The sequence below is a fragment of the Taudactylus pleione genome, unplaced genomic scaffold, assembly GCF_031769625.1.
Source record: "Taudactylus pleione unplaced genomic scaffold, aTauple2 ptg000556l, whole genome shotgun sequence".
NCBI lineage: Eukaryota > Metazoa > Chordata > Amphibia > Anura > Myobatrachidae > Taudactylus > Taudactylus pleione.
The window spans coordinates 13088653-13102769 of NW_028284958.1; positions in this window are offsets into that span (position 1 = coordinate 13088653).

The window sequence follows — 14117 nt, forward strand, 5'->3', positions numbered from 1 at the left end:
ACAAGAAACAAGTTACTTACAGTATATTACAGTGCAAGACAAGGACATGGTTTATATACATTGCTGCAATAGCGATTAAAGCTCTCACAATAAGCAGCAGGGAGTTAGCAGTCAAATGTTAGGTGCCCTCATGGCGAGTAAGAAATAGAAGAAAATGTAAAGAGAAGCACATGAGGAAAGAGATGAGCGCTCACATTCTAAAGGGGAGGGGCAGACAAAAGGGCATGACACAGAAAAGGAAAGATAGGGAGGAAAGAGCATGAAGTGGATTAGGATGAGAGCTGGAAGGCCTTGATGAAGTAATGGGTCTTGAGAGCCCATTTGAAGATTTCTAGAGAGGTGGAGAGTCTGATAGGGATAGGGAGAGGGAGAGAGTTGCAAAGGTAGGGAGCAGCACAGACAAAATCTTAGAGGCGGGAGTGGGAGGAAGTAATCATTTGGCAAGAGAGGCGGCATTCATTTGTTGAGCGAAGTGGACGGGAGAAAGTGTGAAGGGAGAGATGGTCAGAAATGTAAGCGGTAGAGAGGATTTGGTGAGGGCTTTGTAGGGGAGTGTAAGAATCTTGAATTGGCATCTGAAGGGGAAGAGCAGCCAGTGTAGGGCTTGAAGGAGATGGGAGGCGGATGTAGAATGTCTGAAGAGGAAGATGAACCAAGCAGCAGCATTGAGGACTGATTGTAGTGGAGAGAGGTGGGAGACTGGGAGGCCAGCTAGGAGAAGGTTACAGTAGTCCAATCTGGAGATGAGCAGCGAGTGGATGAGGGTTTTGGTGGCATCCTTGGTGAGGAAGGATCTAATCCTGGAGATATTTTTTAGGTGGAAGCGGCAGGACTGCGAGAGGTGCTGAATGCGTGGTTTAAAGGAGAGGGAGGAGTCTAGGATAACTCCAAGACAGCGCACTTTGGGGCTAGAGGAGATAGTTGTGCCATCAATAGATAATGAAATTGTGGGAAGTGAGGTAATGGAATAGGGTGGGTTCGATTCCCACCACGGCCCTAACTGTGTGGAGTTTGTATATTCTCCCTGTGCTTGCGTGGGTTTCCTCCGGGTGCTCCGGTTTCCTCCCACACTCCAAAAATATACTGGTAGGTTAATTGGCTCCCACCAAAAATTAACCCTAGTGTGTATGTGTGTGCGTGTACATGTGGTAGGGAATATAGATTGTAAGCTCCACTGAGGCAGGGACTGTTGTGAATTGCCAAATATGTGTCTCTGTAAAGCGCTGCGGAATTTGTGTGCGCTATATAAATAGCTGGTAATAAATAATAAAATAATAAAAACAATAAGATGATCAGCTCAGTCTTAGACATGTTAAGTTTAAGAAAGAGCTGGGACATCCATGAAGAGACAGCAGAGAGACAGTTGGAGATATGTGTAAGTAGCGAGGGGGAGAGGTCAGGGGTGGAAAGGTAAATTTGAGTATCATCAGCATAGAGATGATAATGGAGGTCAAAAGAGTTTATGAGTTCACCTAAAGAGGACATATATAGGAAGAAAAGGAGAGGTCCAAGAACAGAACCTTGGGGAACTCCAACTGTTAGTGGAAATGGGGGGGAAGAGGAGTCATGAGAGGAGACAGAGAAGGAACAATCAGAGATGTAGGAGGACAGCCAGGAGAGGGCAGTGCCACATAAACCGAGAGTGAAGAATTTGCAGGAGGAGAGGGTGATCTTCAGTGTCAAATGCAGCAGAGAGGTCTAAGAGAATGAGCAGAGAGAAGTGGCCCTTGGATTTGGCACCAAGGAGGCCATTGCTGACTTTTGTGAGGGCAGTTTCAGTGGAGTGGAGAGAATGGAAGCCAGATTGAAATGAGTCAAGGAGGGAGTTTGAGGAAAGAAAGGTGGTAAGGCGGTTGCAAACAATTTGCTCAAGGAGTTTGGAAGCAAAAGGGAGGAGAGAGATGGGTCAGTAGTTGGAGAGTATGTTAGGATCAAGGGTAGGTTTTTTAAGAATGGAGGAGACAAGGGCATGCTTGAATGCAGAAGGGACAGTGCCAGATGATAGGGAGAGATTGAGGAGGTGGGCAAGATGTGAACAGGCAGAAGGAGACAGATAACAGAGGAGAAGGGAAGGGATAGGGTCAATGGGGGAGGTGGAATGAGGGGAGGACTGGATGAGGGCCATGAAACAGGGGAGGAGGATGTCAGAGTTGGTGAGACAGAAGGGGAGGGATGGTCAGGGAAAGGAGGGGCAGGAGTGAAGAGGGTCTCATGGGATATAATGTCCTCACGTATGTGGTCAATTTTAGATGTAAAGTAGGTAGCAAAGTTAAGGGCAGAGAGGGAGGAGGGGAGGCGAGGAGGGGAAATGCAGAGGAGGGAGTTGAAAGTGGCAAAGAGACGCCAGGGGTTAGAGGACTGGGAGGAGATGAGGCTCTTGAAATATTATTGTTTGGAGAGGGACAGGGCAGTACTGTAGGATGAGAGAATAAATTTGAAATGGAGGAAGTCAGCATTAGAGCGTGACTTCCTCTACTAATGCTTGGCAAAATCTTGAACACTTTTGCAGGTATCTGGTGCATTTGGAATGCCAGGGTTGTGGGGTGGATCTGTGAGGGTGAGTAGTCATTGCCGAAGTAAGAGCAAAAATAAGGGAGACATTGTACAGGGAAGTGGCTTGCTCAGGACAGGAGAGAGAAAGGATAGCTGAAATAAGTGAGTCCAGCAGGGAGGAAAAAGCAACAGTGTGAATAGCCTCAATGTTACGCTTAGTAATGGTAGCCATAGGAGGTAAAGGAGGGGAAGGAGAGAGGGATAGGTTAAAAGAGGGGAATTGGAGTAGTCAGAAATATCACAATGGTGAGTAAAGACCAGGTCAAGTGAGTGCCCACTCACATGGGAGGGTAATGAGGTCCATTGGCCGAGACCAAATGAAGAGGTGAGGGTAAGGATTCTGTGGGAAGGTCAATAGGAATATTGAAATCACATAGGATAATGGAGGAAAAGATCTGAAGCGAAGTTGTCAAGGAATTTGGTGAGAGGGCCAGGGGGTCGGTAAATAACAGCTACTCTAACATTTACTGGCTGGAATGAACCTCAAATGTGGGAAATGTAGGGGATGTTCAGAGAGTATTAGCTGGTAGGAATAACTAGTGGATAGAAGGACCCCCAACACCCCCATTTACAGTTAACTACTGTATATAGCACAAAAATGATGCAACACTTTACTTATTATTATTATTATTACCGTTTAATTATATAGAGCACACATATTCCGCAGCGCTTTACAAAGAATATTTGGCCATTCACAACAGTCCCTACCCCAGTGGAGCTTACAATCTATATTCCCTACCACATGTACACGCACACACATACACACTAGGGTTACAATCTGTATTCCCTATCACATTCGCGCACACATACACACTAGGGTTAAATTGTGTTGGGAGCCAATTAACCGACCAGTATATTTTTGGAGTGTGGGAGGAAACCGGAGTACCCGGAGGAAACCCACGCAAGCACAGGGAGAATATACAAACTCTGATTGTAGTGCTAACCATTTACTTTGCGAATTTTGGTAAAAAATATTTAATCACTTCCGCATTTAAAAAACAATTGTGATAACTATGCCCCAATAACCTTATATTACAGGACCTTACATGCCACCATTTGCAATGAAAGGGTTTTAATGAGAACAAACTTTTAAGAGGACAAACAGAAAAAAAAAGTGGAATAATTTGGTTTTAACTGAAGTTCAAAAACTCTGTAGACCTTTAATGAACAGAAACAGCCTTGAGACTTTCCAAACACACAACCAGGAGGGCAGCCAATTGTCATTACAGAGTTTCCAAAAGGAAAGATATTGGAAGAAATTACCAGTTTTTGGCAGACTAATCTGCAATATATTAATGTGCAGTATTCTATGTAATTGAATGTCCTTCACCATAAGCTAAATTCCCCTGCATAGCAAAGCACTGAGGAAACATCTGAATTACATTCATATTAACCTTTCATTTACTGAAAGAGGCTATGGGAACACAAAAATACAATTAAAACCAATAAGAGCTGTAAAGATGCCGATGGTGTTTAGGACGGGATGCCGGTGCTCAGGATCCTGCTGGTCAGAATCCCGATGCCGGCATCCCAACATGGTCAGAATACCGGCATTTGTAGGTCAGTATCCTAACCCTCTCCCTACCCCTCCCCCCTTAGTGCCTACCCCTAACCCTCCCCCAACACACACACGCACCTGTGGGCTCATCTAGCATTGAATGTAAAACACAATTTGAACTTTTTCCTGAAAACTGCCTTTTTGTCTACAGTGCCTATGCCCAAAATAATATTATGCTTCTGTCCCTGAGAAAACTGCGCCACATTTTATGGTTGAGGTAGAGCAAAGCTTGGGGGAGTAAGCTAGAGCAAAATATAGCAAGGTTTTGACGCTTATGTATCAGTTAGTAGTAGACAGATTACTTGCAGGTGCTCAACCCGTGGTGCAAAATGCGAACTGATGATGATGATGACGATCAGCAACCACTTCTAGATCTGTCATGTCCTGTTTTTCTGCCATTATATGAGGTCTTCACAGCATGGCTAATTTATATTAAGATGTCCTAATCCACTCACTGTGGAAGATGTATCAAACCTTGGAGAGAGATAACTTATCAACCAATTAGCATCTAATTGCCATTTTACAGGCTGTGTTTGAAAAATGACTGATAGGAGCTGATTGGTTAGTACCTTGTGTTACTCCACTTTCTCTCCAGGGTTTGATACACCTCCCCTGCTAACTGCTATACATAGTGAGTTCTAAACCAGTTTCCCTAGTGAAACTCACATGAAATCACTTTGCACATGCTCATAAAGTGTTCTATTTATTAACATTATTTTTACTAAAATAAAGTGAAATGGGGTGTTTTCACGCGATCGCTGGGGGCTGGGCTTAGCATCGGTGGGGGTAGCAGCGACGGTGGGTCGGCGCATGCGCAGGCTCTTAGTCGCGGTATTTTTTCCGAAAATACCGCGACTAGAGTGCGGATGGGATCCGCAGGGACAGAGCTTTATCGCAAGCTCTGTCCCTGCAAGGGATTTATAGTAAATCGCTGTGATATTGCCTGAATTCGCAATTCAAATTCACTCGATAATATCACACTACAATCCGCATTCAATATGCGGATTGTAGTAAATAGAGCCCAAAGTGAGTACACATACAGTATGCATGAATACAGAGGGGCTCATATCTAACACTTGCCTCTACACATCTACAAATTACGTATAGTAGAGTCATGCTCAAGCAAATGCATGTCATGCACAGATGCCTGCTGCTGTTTAAAAAAGAAAAATACTGTGTAAATAAATAAAATGTGTGGCCCCCCCTTCCCCTACAATAGCAATTTTCTTGGGGGGAACCTGTGTTGTTTATGGCTATGAGCTTCGGTACTGGCAATGTTTATTGGGCAGGGTTGGGGTACTGTACAATCCTTTTATTAGAAAAAAAAAGTATTCATTTATTTTTTAAAAACTACAATAAAATCCCATCATCAAGATGATAATGATGACTGGCTTAATGGCATATCCTCATGATTGACGCACCTACTCCTATATGCTGATCTACATATTTGAGCCTATGTTATTTTTGTGTGCACATTTTTGTAGCGTTGGAATTGCTTATTTTGCATACAAGCCGGCATTAGGTCCCACAGTATAAGTGTCTAACTTATTTATATAGCAGTTTACTAACAAGAAGAAGTAATATAAGAGGCACTGACACTCATATCTGTACAGAGTAGACATACTAAAATCTCTTTACTTTAGTTCCCTACTTCTCCCAGATCCACTTCTTATCTCGCTGAAAACACTGCAATAGCTGCTACCTGGAATTCAATAATATTCTGAAACAAAAATATCTATGTTCCAACTTTGCTTTCTAACTACTGTATATGACAGACACAGCAGATGCATGCAATTGCTTGCCTAACCCCATTATATCAATGCTCACAAGGGCTCACAGTTAATAACTGCCTTTTGGGAGGACGGCTTTGAGCACTGGTACTGACACCACTTTTGGGAGGGTGGGTTACAATAGTTTTTATTATTATTATTATTATTATTATTATTATTACGATTTTTTATAATAATACTTTTATTTATTTATTTTTTATTTATTTTTTTTAAAACTACAGCAAAATCCATTATCCTCATCAAAATTGTTATGTTGATGACTATATGATTCCCTCATTTTTCCGGATTCACTTCTTATCTGGCTGAAAATACTGCAATAGCTGCTGCCTGGAATTCAACAATATTCTGAATCAAAAACACTTATGAGCCAGTTTTGCTTTCTAACTAACTATATGAGGAACTCAGCAGGCGTATGCAGTTGCTAGCCTCACCCCCTGTTAACTCAAAGCTAAGAAGAGCTCTAGTAAACTGCTCAGATGGTTTCAGATACTCCCACCATATGATTAACAGGCTTATCTATTTATCCAAGAGAAAGGAGAGGAAACAGCTGTTTTCCAGCGAAAGTGATTCTTCCCAATATCCACCAACCTGCAATACAAATATAGTTGCCTACAGTATTTTATTATGGTAAACGGCATTTAAAAAAAAAAAAAGTGGACAGCACGCTTGCCCAGCCCGATTACGTAGGTACAAAATTAAAACAATTATCATTAGCAGCATTCTCAGCATTGTACTTGAGAATATTGTGTTTGACCTATGTGCTATTGTCTATTTCAGCATGTGGAGGGGCTCTTCTGCCAGACATATAATATCAATTTCGGAAAAACAAGAGTCACACAGGTCTGAATGCCCTGGCCTCTTAAATTCACATAGCACTTCTGCCAAGACTGCAAGTTGTTGAAACGACCTATAACCAGAGACTGTTCAAGTTACATATTGTTGATATAACAAATCTGCCATGTCTAAATAGTTTCACTTGTTAATATTTGTTCGTATAACCTTTTCTCCTAGCTAAATGCTTGTGCATTGCTTTCAGAACCACTGGTTCAGGCCCCTGCATCACATAAATGTCTCATAGAACTTGCAGAGAGAGGGTGACAATCTTTGTGTTGAGTGATCTGCTGCAGTAAGTCTGAAAGAGACAGAGACACAATGTCCTGTCGTAGGGGGAACAGCTGCATAAGCGCTTCTAACATGAAAACATTCGAGTTTTGAAATATTAAGGGTCATTTATCAAAGAGCATAGAGTGACACAGTCTCTTAATTGCTGTCGTTTGTGCTGTTTTATATCAACACTCCACCTAATTTAAAGCACAAGTCTTGTCTGTAGATACAGCTTTTTCTAGCTAGATATTTGTGTGCTGTTGTAGCACAACTCAGTGCAGCAAGAAACAAATAAAAAAAAAAAAACATTTTGGTTGGAAAACTCATCAACATTAAGATTAAAACGTAACAATAATTTTGATAATTTGATAATCACTAGGTTATCGTGCATGTTTGTGGCATCAGTGTTTTTGCAACGTCCATTTGCATCTCACATCTCTGTCCCTCCTTTTCCCCTCCTCTTTTCTGTCTCTCTTCCATTTCAGTCCTCCCATCTCTATTTCATCACTGTCCCCCCTTGTCTCTGACCTGTGCACCTCCACCCCCTCACAGGCTGGGGTGGCACAAGCACAAGGGAAAGTGGAAATGAGTGGAGCTGCTATGAGTGGGCAGTACAAGGGGGGTTCCACAAGTGGAGGAGGGTAGTGTGAGCAGGGCTTCTGTGAGTGGGCGCCACATGATGACTGGACTCCTGGAATGGCCCAGTGCATCTGACTGGGAAGAGAAGTGAGGCTGTGGCTACAGGACTAACTCCAAGTCTTCTGAGACCCTGGACCTCATTCAGAGTCTGTCGTTGCGGCCGCACGGTCGTAAGGTAAAAGGGGCCAGATATGCAAATGAAGCGCTCGCAAGTTGCGTCGTTAAGATGGGATCGTTAGCTGGACGAGCGAGGGGAGGATGTGGCCGTAAGACTAAAATTACGCCCCCTTTTCGTTCGCATTACACGTCATCTCCAGGCATATAAGGATTAATCGAGACCATCGGGAATTATCGGAGCTGGTCGTAGAGCTTAAGGTTGACCATACCCTCTCTTAAGCTCTACAATCATGTCAGTGTAATAACCACCCATGTCACATGTGCCATGACACTACTTAGTTAATTATGCACTCCCATAAAATGCCGTTGCATAGTCAGACACGCCTGCGTTCGGATCTCCACTCCCCCATTCATAAGCACCTTCCCCTGTTACCACCCACAAACGCCTCATCCTGTCACTCAAACTAACGACCTGGCCAAGTTGAAGGAGAGAGCAATTTCTGATCGCAATAGCTAGTTTGCGCACGCGCATTGCGAATTTTATGCATGCACAGTTTAGCGAACATCGGTGGCGTACGACCGTGCGGCCGCAACGACTGACTCTGAATGAGGTCCCCTGTGTGAGAATTTTTGGAGCATGACCTCCCATCTCCATCCAACTACTGTAATGAATATTTTTATTGCCAGGAAAATTTTTTGCCTAGGTTAAAAATTGCCCCCAAGGCCCCATATATCAATGCTCCCACAGTGGCCCTGTATGGTATTGCCCCAACAGTATTCCTAATGATTTTATGTGGTATGCCTAGCCCTACCCTCAGGCAGCACTGACAGAGGTGTAAGTTCTACCAACACCCCAACTTCTGCAGTACCCAGACACACAATCCCCTCACCACCAATACACCTACCTAAGCAGCACTCAGAAACACCCCCCCACCAACCCCAGCAGCACCCAGACACACTCCCCTACCTACCAACACCCCAACCTCAGCAGCACCCAGAGACACACCTGTCTACTAACACTGCACCCTAAGAAGCACTCAGGAATACTCCCCCGCCCCTCCACCTATCAACCACCTTAACCTCAGCCGCACACAGAGATATAGTAGTTTACTTGCTTAAAATAAAAACCTCCATGACTTGATGCTATTGATCTTTGGTCTTCTTCCTTTCCAGGCCGACTAAGTGCTGCTCCCCAATCTTCACACAGCCAGTACAGATAAAAAAGGTCCCGCTGCTGCATGTAGGAGCCAACAGGGGTATGCATCTGGCATTCCAGCCCTCATTGTCGTCCACCATAAATACTAAGCCCAGGGAATGTGTTCGAGGGCCAACTGTAGGGCCAATAAGTGGAAAATGCAGAATACAAATACACCCACCCACATACCATGCTTTCATGTGGTTAGTGGAGAGGAGATTTAGCAGCTTGCTGATGGGAACAGGGATGGGTGTTTCACGTTATAAAATGACGTGTTCTCATACAAGTAGTACAGCAAAATGGAGTTTCCTGCATGCATCGATCACTACCAATCTTTTGGAGTTCGCCAGCCCTTTGTTGCGTCCCCTGTCGCATGGCAACTCCATGAGGCTGCTCCTGTGGAATAGCCCTTGAGCCAGCTCTGTGTGGCTATGTCTAGTAGGCAGCTGTGGAATGGCCTCCATTGCAACTTTATATAATAGAGATATCACTCACCCTGGCCTAAATAGAGGTCAGTCTGGTCAGGACCACTAAAATTGACTGATATTTTGGCAGTCCTATCTTAATGCTCATAGGTGACTTTCCTTTGCTGACATTTTTCCATGCAGTTCCAACAAGGACTTATATTGACCTTGTACAAGTCAAGAGAACACAGTACACACAGTACTAATTAAAAGCAAACTGCTTGGGAGGGGGAGTAGGTTCTATTTCTAATGTGAACTAGAGAAACATTTTAGAGATTCCTAAAATGGTTTTATCCAATTCTCCGGAACATATGTCCTAACTAAACATTCTACATCACTGTTAGTACACCACTCTAAAACTCTACACATTCAAACCCAATTACAGTGATAAATGCACAAAATATACTCAGGCATCAGTTAATTTATTTCCCTTAATCTGGACATGACTGCAAATCCAAGGATTTTGAAAACAGGCTGTTACATTCCATCCATGATAACATGGGTGTCCAGTGGTGATGGACTCCAGATTCTGTGTTCCAGGACTCCTGAAGGATCACCAGGTTCCTTGCAGCATACAACATTCCTATTTGAGACCATATCTGAGGCAAGAATGGGTAATAGGTATCAATTGCCTCATCCCATATAAGAAGCTAATGAAGGTTTGTTTTGCCTTTAAAAAAAATTGCTGCTTTATAGCTCATGGCTAAATTGCCAAAACATTACCACTTTCAGCAACCCAGAAACTATTATATTTGGCCCCATATTTTGAGACTGTACAGTATAAACAACCCAGTGTATTGTGCAAGTACTTAACACCTGGAAAAATCTTTTGTAGATATGTTAATGATGTTATTGGTTTTCTTCTTTTGCCAATAAACTTATCCTATAAATAACGCATATCTAAAAGTGGTAGAAGCAGAAGTATGGTAACTCCCCATTTCAATGTATTTTATTTTTTTTATCTGCCATAATTGATAACATAATTCTGTTACCTTCTTGTAAAATAAAGAACCTATTACAGCTATTTTGTAATATATCTAATTACTAAGAACTCATCCAACTTTTGTTAAGTGAGTTTGAAAATCTACTAGTTTGGGCTATCGCATGTCCTCTCTTCTCCCTATTAATGACTAATTCACTACAACAGAACTTGGCAGGACTCCAGCAGTAGCAGCCTGACCTTTGATATATTTTAAAAACAGTTTGATACATTTCGTAAATATTTAACCCATAGGGCCATATTCAATTAGTTTCGCACCCGCGATACTTTTTCGCATGCCGCACTTTTTGCTGACTTTTGTGTGTTAGCCGCAGAAACTTATCGTGCGCGCCCCTGCTATTTGGCGTATTCAATTCCAAAGGACGCAAAAAGGCGTCCCAGCGATACTCTAACAGGTGAAAAGTGTTATCAGAATTGGGGAAATCAGCCTGATACTCCCCAAAAGATGCACTAACAATGAGGATCAATGTAGATGTCTCCGATTAGCCCTATTGAAGCTATTTGGGGTACTTAAGTGCTGTCAATTGCTCCAAAATAGTGACTTTGCACAAATGGTGAAGAATAGCATTAAGCAGTTTTTTTTGGTGAAAATAAGTAGTCCTGTCAAATTTGGGGTACTTGAAAATGTGTGCAAGCATGGTTAAAAATAGCTACAGTCAAGTTTTAAGTGCTGCAAAAATGCACCTTCAGCAAACACCTGGAATAAAAAAACACCTCCCCCATACTATCAGACCCCCCAAAAGTCTATTTCGCTAGTTTTTGCATTTGTACCCCTACTTTGAAAATGGGGGCGAAAAAGTACAAAGTGCATTTTTTGGGTGTTCCTCTTTTTATTTTGCGTTTTTTTTTACGCAGTTATCCTTTGGGGGTCTGAGTGGTTTCCGCACCTATGCACCGCCAAACCACAATTCTGCACTTTTTTCCACCGGGTATTCTTAGGCAAAACTTTTTTGCCTATTACATTGCATTGACTTTGCAATTGAATACGGCGAAAAGTTTCCACCTGGCCAAATGACGTCATCTGCGATACATTTTCGCAGATAATGGCTTTTCGACGCCAATTGAACATGGGCCTTAGTTATACAAAAAAGACATGGTTTTACCATTATAAACATCAATCACAAGAATAATAAAAAATCATAATAATAATAATAATAATAATAATAATTCTTTAAGATATCTTACCAATTGGTTCTCATGGACTCATAAAAAATATTAAGTTTTAAATAAGGCTTATCAAATTTTTTTGATTCTTATCCATCATTAACATTATTTTTCTCATTAGCTGAAGAAAAGCATTATTTTAAAACCAAAAACTTCTAAACATTATAAAACTTTGAGTATAATAATACAACAAACAACTTACATGATTTTCAATATGCTGCAAACACTCACAGTAATATCATATACTTTAATATTAGACATTTTTCATCTAAACAGTTTTCTACTGCTAAAAAAAATTGTAAATTGATTTGTCGAAATTTAGAGTACAGTTCTTTAATGTAAAAATACTGTTTTGCGATACTGCAACTAATGTCTTTGACCAGTGGTCAGAGTGTTTCATGGGTAGAGAATGGAGCACTAAGGGACCCTCTAGGTAATCAGTTTCTCCTATCATTTTCCAAGCCATAAGTGATATTGGACAGAACCAACAGATAATATAGAAATTATACCATAGTCTCAATGTCAATGTCACAAATGCCATTATTGGACAATACAACGGCACTGCTTTATTCTGCCCGCAGTCAAATTTTAATTGTGTCACAATACAAGAAAATACTTATCTGAATGAGTTCTAAGAACATGCAAATAAAGCACATAAGTCATAAATAACATTCCCAATTATGAGCAAGTTCTGTACATACGGTATTATCACAAACCCAATAATAACTATAAGGGAACTTCCTCTGAGAGTCTCCCATTACCTGAAGCCTGATGATTCCCAGGATGATGGTACTCCTAATTGCTTCATGTGACTGCATCTAGCACTCACCTGTCCCAAATGCCCACCTATGACTTGTCATAATGCTGAAATATATTAATGCTGTACTTCCACCTCAGGATAAGGCACTGTTTAAAGCCTGGGGTACTTAACACTTAATATTAGTGCTGTTTTAAATTTTCACATAAAACTCACTGAGAAGTGGTGGCTTACTAAAGCTGCAGTTTTGAAGATATAGCACAACCTTGGTGGGGGGAGTGTAGTGTAATAAAGTTAGATTATTAGTTTTTTACTGATGCAATACTGGTTCCAGCAAGACTTGGCATTCCAATAGTGTTTGGGTATTCCGACGCTTGTTTAACTACAAGTATTAGCATAACCATGGGTGCCAGAGAATGCTGGCATATCTAGAACCACAAGCACCAAACAATGTGTAAAAAGTCCATTATTAAAAAGTCCCCTATAAAAAATGAAACAACCCCATACATAGTACTTGCAGCGGTGTATCCTCTTACTTTTCCATCTTGTACATCCTTTTTTATTGGAGAAATTAAAAACCCATATAGGACACTGATGACATGCTCCTACAGGAGGAGCCACACTGTGAAATGACAAGCTGCTGCCTGTCACTCTGACCAATCAGAGTGAAGCTGCTCTGTATTGATTAGAGCGTGGGAAAGCTGCTCCGTATTGATTAGTAGTGTTGAAAGTCCATGTGGGGTCTCAGCACTAAGCACAATGACCTATATTAATAAGACTGTAAAAAATACCATCTTTATTTTCCATAGAAATAAAGATTATATATGAATGGGAGATTACTATATAACTGCCCAAAAGGGTTTTCAATTCACAATCTGAGTATCACACACTCATCAAGAGCTGCACTTTTGTTTACGGATTTTAATATTTCGCTATAATTACAAATGAATGGGTGGTTGATGCCTGCTGTAAAAACTTTTTAATCTTTAATGTAATAACATTTTGTTTTTTATTGTACAACAATAACCTCACAGTGCCCATTAACAGAACACTTTTTCTGTATTTTCTTTTGTTGTTTGATATTCTATTATTCTGTGGTGCACCATACAAAATCTATATGAATCTTAGCTAACTATTGCATATATAATCTTTGGAAGTGAGTTTAATTTTTCTGAGATAGTATATTCTAGAAACCTCCTGTGCGAATATTAAATTTTAAAATAAATAAAAAAAAAGAGCACATTTAAAACTTTTTTTTATCACTAATCATTTTACAATTATACAGAAATGGTATAAAATAATGTTAGTGAGTGAAACATATTTTTGCCATATGTGGCCAGGTGAGAGGACTTGTCACCAAGTAATGGTCATCTCCTGTGATCCCATTTCCTCAGAAAAAACACGGACCACTTGATTCAGAGGTGCATGCAGTCATGCCTCAGCTGTGTCTTTTTGCAGAACCACAGCAGTGATAATAGGTGGTTTTTATGAAATTATAAAGTTAAAATAAAAGACAAATAAAGTAAATGTGGGCTATCTAGGTTTAAACTCCAGATGTCTGTGATTGGCAATAACTGTCACTGGATGGAGGTGTCTCCATTCCGAAAAATTAAATCACATGTGAAGGCCAGTAATTACTTATTAACAACATCATAATTCTAGTCAGCGGAGATATTTTGAGGAGAAAAATAGGTGCAGGGTTGCAACAACATGCTCTCACTCATACAAGTTGAAAAAAGATTGCTCCTACCGTCTGAGACGTCAACTATAACTGAC